Source organism: Belonocnema kinseyi, chromosome 5, assembly GCF_010883055.1.
Source record: "Belonocnema kinseyi isolate 2016_QV_RU_SX_M_011 chromosome 5, B_treatae_v1, whole genome shotgun sequence".
Lineage (NCBI taxonomy): Eukaryota > Metazoa > Arthropoda > Insecta > Hymenoptera > Cynipidae > Belonocnema > Belonocnema kinseyi.
Window position 1 is genome coordinate 110,385,132 of NC_046661.1, and position 8,548 is coordinate 110,393,679.

The window sequence follows — 8,548 nt, forward strand, 5'->3', positions numbered from 1 at the left end:
ATGTCTCTTCTAAGTAGGGTCTCATTCACACATTCTAACCATTCTTTCCGCGGTCTACCTCTGGGCACGTTACCATTTACTTTACCTTGATACACTTGTTTCCTTAGTCGTCCATTTGGCATTCTCTCAACATGTCCGAACCATCTTAACCAATTTCTTCCCCATGTGTCTACTAGCGTCTCTTCTGCACCACATTCTTTTAGAATTATCTCGTTACGTACTTTGTCCATTAGGGATTTTCCGCTTATTATGCGCACGAATCTCATGTCAATTGCGTTAATTTTACTCTTATCTTTTTCTTTGTAAGTCCATGTCTCGCTACCGTATAGTACAGTCGGTACAAATATGGAATTATGTATTGCCATTTTAGCTTTATTTGATATATTTTTATTTCTGATAAGGGGACCTGCTCTACCAATAACCTTCTTACCTTCATTTATTCGTCTATCTAATTCCTCATCTATCTTCCCGTCCCTAGTAAATAAGTTACCAAGGTATACGAACTTATCAACTTGTTCAATTCTCTCATCATTTAATAAAATATTGCATAGCGTTTTCTCACTCTTTCCTTCGAACACCATGGTTTTTATTTTATTTGCGTTAATTTTGAGGCCCATACTCTTCATGCTTGCATCTAGTTTATTCAACATTCTTTGTAGGTCTTCGATACACTCTGCCATAACAACCTTATCATCTGCGAAAGCTAACCCACGTACCCTTACTGTTTCGAGATCCACACCCTTTTCGTCGAAGAGAGCCATTCTTAAACACTTGTCCATATATAATATAAATAACCATGAAAACATAACGCATCCTTGTCTAACTCCTTGAATAATATCGAAATAGTCACTATTATTAATTTTATGAAATATATCTGTTCTACTTTATTTCTGAAGCTCTTCGATCCCAATTCATGCATGAAGATTTGGTCCAATTCGAAAAGTTGTCAGGATTCATCAAATACGAAGGGTAAATTGGTAGAAAAAATATTATATAAGCTTCTATCGATGACACCCAATTTATAAAAAGAAGCCTCTCCAAAAACATGCTCCCTGCTTCTTTAATAAAAAATTGTAATAATTGTTTCTTCTTATTATTTTTATCTTTTTTGTGTATCTTGATTTTAAAACTATTATTGCTAGAGTAGGCTTGCACATATTTTTAAAAATCTTTTCATGTTTTATAGTTAATTTTGTATTGCTTTCTTCGTTTAAAGAAATGTTAATTTTAGTCCAAATTATCTTAGTTGAGTTATTATTTAAATAATAAATTGCTGGAAGTGAGGGATTTTGAAAGAAAATTGCAAAAATTACGGATTACCTGTAAGAAGCACTTTAGGTAAATGTCAAGATTAATCAGGACTGCCATACAGTTACTTTTAGTTACTTTTTTCTAAAATCTCGTTTTAAGGGCATGTGACATAGCCACATACCTATATTATCAATCCCACTTAATCAGTTCACTGCATTAATTTTTTTAAACCTAAGAACTTTTTTGTAAATAAAATATCGAGCTGAAATTTATGAAACTTTCTTAGAATACAATAAATACGTTTAGACACAATTATTTCCTACTAAATTAAAACTAGGAGCCTTTTTCACATCTTTTGTCTGAAGCTCGACATTTTTTGAACGTTCGAACTTTTTTCATAACTAAAATATTGGCCTCGAACTACGTTAAAATACAAAATTTAATAATAAAAGATGTAAAAAAATCTTTCAAATAAATCTTATCCAGCACACTACAAAGGACTCGATTATCAATTCCATCGACATCAGCCGGTAACTTTTTTTCCTGATGTGCTCGAAAATCCGAAACCTGGCGGCCACTAGGCGAGGCTCTAAGAGCTGGCTCGTCCTACGTTGTGAGACCTTTGTGGTGTGCCGGATAAGATTTAGTTGAAATATTTTTTTACATCTTTTATTATTAAATCTTGTACTTTAACGTAGTTTGCATTTGTCTAGAATTTCTCAAAGTTTGAGGCCGATGTTTTATGTATAGAAAAAGTTCTTGAGTTCAAAAAAATGTTCAGTGAACTGATAAAGTGAGGTCGGTAATATAGGTAATTGGCTGTGTCACATGCCTTTTACCACTTAAAAAAATTACGCAACTATAGCCATTTTTGTTAATGAAAATATGACTTTATTCACTTTTCTTCCAATAAATTAACCCATGGGTTAACCACTATTATATTCAGACCTATATCTTTTTTAGAATTTTAAAAGATTTTAGGGTATTTTCAAAAATTTCAATAACTTTTCAAGAGATTTAAAATATTTTAAAGGATTTCAAAAAATATTAAACGGTTTTCAATATTTTAAGGTATTTAAAAAGATTTCAAGGAGTTTGCAATAGATTCCGATGTCATTTGAAGGAATTTAAAAGATTTTAGGACATTTTCAATATTCGAAGAAACTTTCAGGAGCTAACAAAGTTTCAAAGCATTTCAAACGATTTTAAAGAAATATTTTATGATATTTTAAAAGACTACAAGGAATTCTCTGATAGATTTGAAGTGATTGCAAAAGATTTTATGAATTTTAGACTATTTTTGAAAATTTCAAGAAGTTTTCAAGAGCTTTAAAAATTTTCAAGTTATTATTTCAAACGATTGCAAAGAATTTGAAATATTTTAGGGTATTTTTAAAGATTCCGAGGCATTTTCAAGAGATTTAACAATTTTAAAGAACTTTCGAAGATTAGTATGATATCCCAGGATTTCAGGAAATATCAGATTTCATGTCATTCACAGGATGCTATATTTTAATGGACTTCAAAGAATTTATTTCAGGGAATTGATTCATAGGGGATTTCAAATTTTTTTTTAAACATTAGTATGTTTTAAAAATATTTCTTGAGATTTCATAAGATTTCAGAGAATTTTAAATATGTCAGGGTATTTTTAATAGATTTAAATGATTTGAAGTAAATCCAAACGATTAAATCGATTTAAGAGTTTTGTAAAAATTCCCAGAAATCTTTAAAAATTCAAAAAATAAAAAGACCTTTCAAAGATTTAAAAGGATTTTTAATATTTAATGAGAGATCCTAAGGAATTTTTGATAGATTTCAGTAATTTGAAGTGATTCCAAAGAATCTAAAGGATTTCAGGGTATTAAAAAAAATTCTGAGGAAGTTTCAAGAGTTTTAAATAGTTCCAAGGAATTTAAAATGATTAATTCAAAAGGATTTTAAAGGATGTGAAATGTTTTAGGCTATTTTAAAAGATTCCAAGGCATTTTAAATAGATTTATAATTACTATTCAAAAATTATAAGGGATTTCCAGGTATTTTAATGAGTTTAAGGGATTAAAAAATGGTGTCAAGGTATTTTTATAAATTTTTCAGCGATTTGATAAAATTTATTCTCAAGAAGTGAGAGATTGTATAGGGTTTTAAAGGTTGGAAGAGATTTTCAAACATTTTTGCGATTCTTGTGAATTAATTTGGAATGCAACCTGAATTCTTATTATTTACCCTGAATTCCTTAAAATTCTCCAGAATTTTCCTGACTTTTTTTAAAGTCACGTAATTCAATGGACTTGAGTTTTTTTTCTAATTTACCTGGAATTTTGATGAATTTCATTATATTGTTCTCATTTACTTTAATTTCCATTCAATATCTTCATATTTTATTAAAATCAATGAACTTTTCTGGATTTCTAACATTTTTTTCAATGCGTTTGAATTCTTTTGAATTCTTTTGAATTTTATTTAGGATTTTTTTATTTAATTCATAAAAGATTTTGTGATAAAAGTTAAACCAGATTAAAATATTGGGTTTTAAATATAAATGGTCAGGGAAAATGAATAATTAATCATGGAAAAATCAGGGAAAAGTCGGCAAATTTTTGAAAAGAAGTTTTGCGGCCACTCTGATCAAAGGGTGCAATAAATTTGATTTCTTGTGATATGTATTGCAAGCGATCAAATTAGCAATAACAGATAGGAACTACTTGTTGCGATCAACGTGCACGCGAACATACGAGGCACTTGAAAGCCTTCTGACGATTCTCAATTATCCTCCGTGCAAATTATTTCCCTAATTTACGGGAAATTAACTGAATTACAATTCTAGTAATAACCTCATTTCTCGAAATAATTTTTTTTATTTAACTCGAAATACAACTTCAAAATCATCATCAAAAGGGTTTTAAAATATAAGTTTTTAAAATATAAGTTTCCAAATGAATCTTTACACTAAAAGAGTTCCAATTCATTTAAATATCATTTGGCAATGTTTTAAAATAATACATACAAGTTTGAAAATATTAAATTTCGAAAGCGGTTGGGAATTAATGTTTGACGCTTTAAATTATAGATTAAACTTATTTCGATGACCTTGAAATTGAACAATGTTAAATCTTTGATTAGTAAATGTTCCAAATATAGAAGATTTAACTTGAATTTTATTTCCTTAATGAGTTAAGTAAAAATACAGGAAAAATTTAGAATGGTAAAAAACGAAATAATTGAATTTATATAAAATTCGTTTCTGCGGAGTGCTGATATTTGTCAGTCAGAAAATAAAGAAGAAGGCTTTTTATATTCCCTATCAATCATTGAAATGTCCTTTCGAGCTGAATGGGAGTTTCAGTCCAAAAATGAAATTGGATCGGGTTCGTTGTATCGTAGGTTTTGAAAGATACGATTTTTCTGTCTGGAAAATATTAGTCTGGAAAAGCTATTTAATCTTGAATCGCAGGGTAGAGCCAAATCGATATTGCGTACTCGAAACGGCAGTGTGGGCGCAGTAGTGGCGGCGTCGAGGACTTGAATATTTTTGAGGTCACCGCAAAGCGTACGAACTGAATTTAAAGCGACTGTCCTACCCAGAAGGTACGAATGCACGAAACCATGACTTCTGGAAACTATCAATGCAAATAATATTTTTTTCAAATGTGTGAAAAAATGAAAATGAGTGATTTTATTTTACAAGTAAATCGTAATAATCTAAAATACAGACTGCATAATCTTTCCCCTATTCCCCTATTCACGTTGTCTATTAAAAAATTTTTTTTTTACCTGTTTGCAAGAAACTTCCATTTTTTCTCAATTTTTCGCTAATTGCAAACTGGAAAAAAAATTAATTCTTTTTAATTGAAAAATCGACTATTATATTTTTCGTTCAAAATTAATTTATTTCGGTGAAAAATTCATCTATTTGGTTGAAGATTTTAATTTTTTGGTTGAATTTTTTATTGTGGCTAAAAATTTATTTTTTAACTATATATTTAACTATTCTGTTTTTTGTTGAAAATTTATCTTTTCTGGTTTAAAATTCAACTACTCGCTTAAAAGTTGAACTTCTTTATTAAATATTTATTTTGTTAATTGAAGATTAAACTATTTTGTTTAAATTCATCTTTTTTGGTTAAAAATGAATCCGCTTGACTGTTTGGCTTAAAGTTAAACTACTTTGTTAAACTACTTTTTAGTTACCATCTCTTTATCTAAAAATTATGTTTTTAAATTAAAATTAAACTCTTTTATTGCTGTTTGAAAATTTACAGTCTATTGTTGAAATATAAGCGATTAGATTGAGAATTTATGTTTTTTTTTGTTGTAAATTCGTCTTGTTTGGTAGAAGCATAATCTTCTTGACTCAAAATTGAACTACTTGGTTGAAAGTTGGACTACTACTTTGTTCAAAATTAATTTGATTAGTTAAAGATCTCTTAAGGGGTAACATCTATGTAAGAATTTCAAAAAATCGATTTTTTTAAGCTCAATTGGTACGTAATTATGTCAAAAACTATGTCCCGAAACGATTTCTAAAAAAAAATTTCACCGAGTTCCAGCTGTCGAGTGCGGTCAGGCAGTTTTTAAACTTTAAATGCGTTTTTCTCGAAACCGCTTTTTTTCAATCGGCCACCACGATTCCTCCGTCAGTTTTTATCCAATCAATTTGAAATTTTGCAAGAATCTTTAAAACATTATTATCCAGCGTCTCACGTACGATTTTTTTCGATAAAATGAAAACTTTTTTTCTAAAAGTTTTTCGGCGACTTCAAAAAAAAAAATTTTTGTTCTAAAATGCATAATTTTGTGAAAAATTGACATTTTTGACAAATCGTACGTGAGACCTTAGCTTTTCATTCCATCTTTAAGAAAAAAATTGATTTCTTTGTCTCAGACAAATATTGGCGACAAAAAGTTGGTGGCCGCGGAGGTCTTTGAAAAAAGTAGCTCTGGGTCCGCTAAAGGCGCCATTTTGTTTTTGACTAATTCTAAAAAATTAATTTATGTTCCCTATAATATGTGTAATAAACTTGTCTTCTTGGATTTTGATTGGAATATTATATCTATTTAAAAAAAAAGTCTAAAAAATTACCTTCAAAAACAGCCCCCTACATAGCTGTTATTCCTTAAACATCTCTTTATATGGAAATTTGACTATTTCGTTGAAAAGTTGTATTTTTCTTGAGTTGAAAATTAATTTTTTGCGTTCTCATAATTTATGATTGACAAAATATTATAGTTGTCCGAAATTTGACATTACAGTTTTTCAACTCCACGTTTCTAGATCCCCTGAATCCGAAAATAAAGTTTTTACGATGGCATCTGTTTGTCTGTCCGTCCGTCTGTAAACACGATAACTCTCGAAAATATGAACGGATCAAATCGATATTTGGCACACTTTTTCTAAGTTCTAAAAGAAAGGACAAGTTCGTTAATCAGCCATTTTTTATACAAACTCAGAAAATGAGCGCATTTTGAAAATTTTTGTAACAACTTTTTTTCTGAATTTGAAAATGCTATGTGCGGATATTTATAGTATTAAAAAAAAAGAATTTATGCTAATGACTTTCTTCGATAAAAAAATTCTGAGTTATAGCATTTAAAAAATTTTTAATAGCAATCGAAAATCAAAAATTTAAGTCTAACAACGCCCGATATGAAAAAAAGTCAAGAGAAGAAAAACATAGCTTTTTAAAAGCCCTACAAGATTATCATAACAAAGTTTTAGATTTCCTTGAAAAATCGAAAATTCATATTTTGATTGCACAAAAAATAATGAAAAATCAAAAACTCCATTTTGTGGTCAAACTTTGTAGGATACGAAAAAAGGTGAATTAACAAAAATTGTTATCCCAAAAAAGATCTACAATTTCGTTAAGAATCAATTCGTGATTAATTTGAGAAACTTAATCTTTGACTATACTTAATTAAGTAGACCATTCAGAATATGAAGACGTATGTAAATACTGCGATCTAAAAGATATCTTTTTGATATAGTTTTATTCAAGCATTCTGAATGTAAAGAATAAATATCCGAGTGCGGGCAGATTTTTTAATTAAAAGTTAAACTACTTTACTTAAAGTGGATTTTATTAGTTGAAGATCCATCTAATTGAATGGAAATTTGACTATTTTGTTGAAAAGTTGCCTTTCTCTTGAGTTAAAAATGAATTTTTATCAATTGAAAATTTAACTATTCTATTAGTAATTGAAAATTCACCTTCTTTAGTTGTAAATTCAACTTTTTACTTGGTTGAAAGTTGGACTACTTTGTTCAGAATTCATTTTATTAGTTGAAAATCTATCTCTTTTAATAAAAATTAAATTATATTTAATTAAAAATGTTGTGTTTTTATCGTTTCAGTTGAACATTCAACTGTTTTATATAAGATTCGACTGTTTGAGCTTCCGGGTTGAAAAGTAATATTTTCAGGTTAAAAATTAAATTGTTTACTGAAGAAATTGTCTTTTTGGTTGAATGCAACTGTTTTAGATTTAAATTAAAAAATATTTTTTGGTTGAAACATCAACTATTACAATTTTTTGTTGAGACTACTTTTTTTGGTTTAAATTAAAATGTTACAGTTTAAATTAAATTATTTTCTTGGTTAAAATATCAACTTTTTTATTGTTTTCCTTCAAAATAATCAGTTTTGATTGAAAAGTCAATTATTTTGTTGGACAATTTAACTACTTGGTTAAAAATTTAAGTATTTTCTTGAAAATTTAATTATTTTGTTAAAAATTCAACTGTTTTGTTAAAAATTTGTCTTCTTGGATTGAAAATTTAGCTTTCTTAGTATAAACGTTGTTGATAAAATATTCAATTGTATACAAAAAATTTGTCTTCTGGGATCGAAAATTCGACTATTTTGTTAAAAATTCAATTGTTTGTGATTGGAAATTCGTCTCTTTTGCTAGAAAGTTCAACTATCTAGTTATAAATGAAAGTGTTCGGTTTAAAATTAATTTGATTGTTTTTTGAAAATTGAACTATTTGGTTAAACAATAATCCTTCTTGGTTGAAAATTGATCTTTTTGAATTTATAAATCAACTGTTCTCTAAAACGTTCAACTTTCTATATTGAAAACTCAACTATTTCCTTGGAAATTCATCTCTTTTGGTAGAAAATTAATCTTTTTTTTGTGAAAAACCAATTTGAATATTAATTTTATTTTAAATATTGTATCCCCTTATTTTATTGAACAATTATCCTGTTTTCCCTGTTTTGAGAGCATTTTGGGATATTAAGTCTGTTAAAAAATCTATCAAATTAAACTGGATAAAAAATGGTTGTATTTAAAG

The 8,548-nt window shown here is 28.1% G+C and overlaps 1 protein-coding gene across 1 annotated transcript in view; it reads left to right on the forward strand.

The window, feature by feature from the left end:
• The window catches only part of LOC117172446 (guanine nucleotide-binding protein G(o) subunit alpha), a 93,173-nt gene that overhangs the window by 51,638 nt on the left and 32,987 nt on the right, over nt 1–8,548 (forward strand). The gene's annotated exons all lie outside the window — the stretch shown is intronic.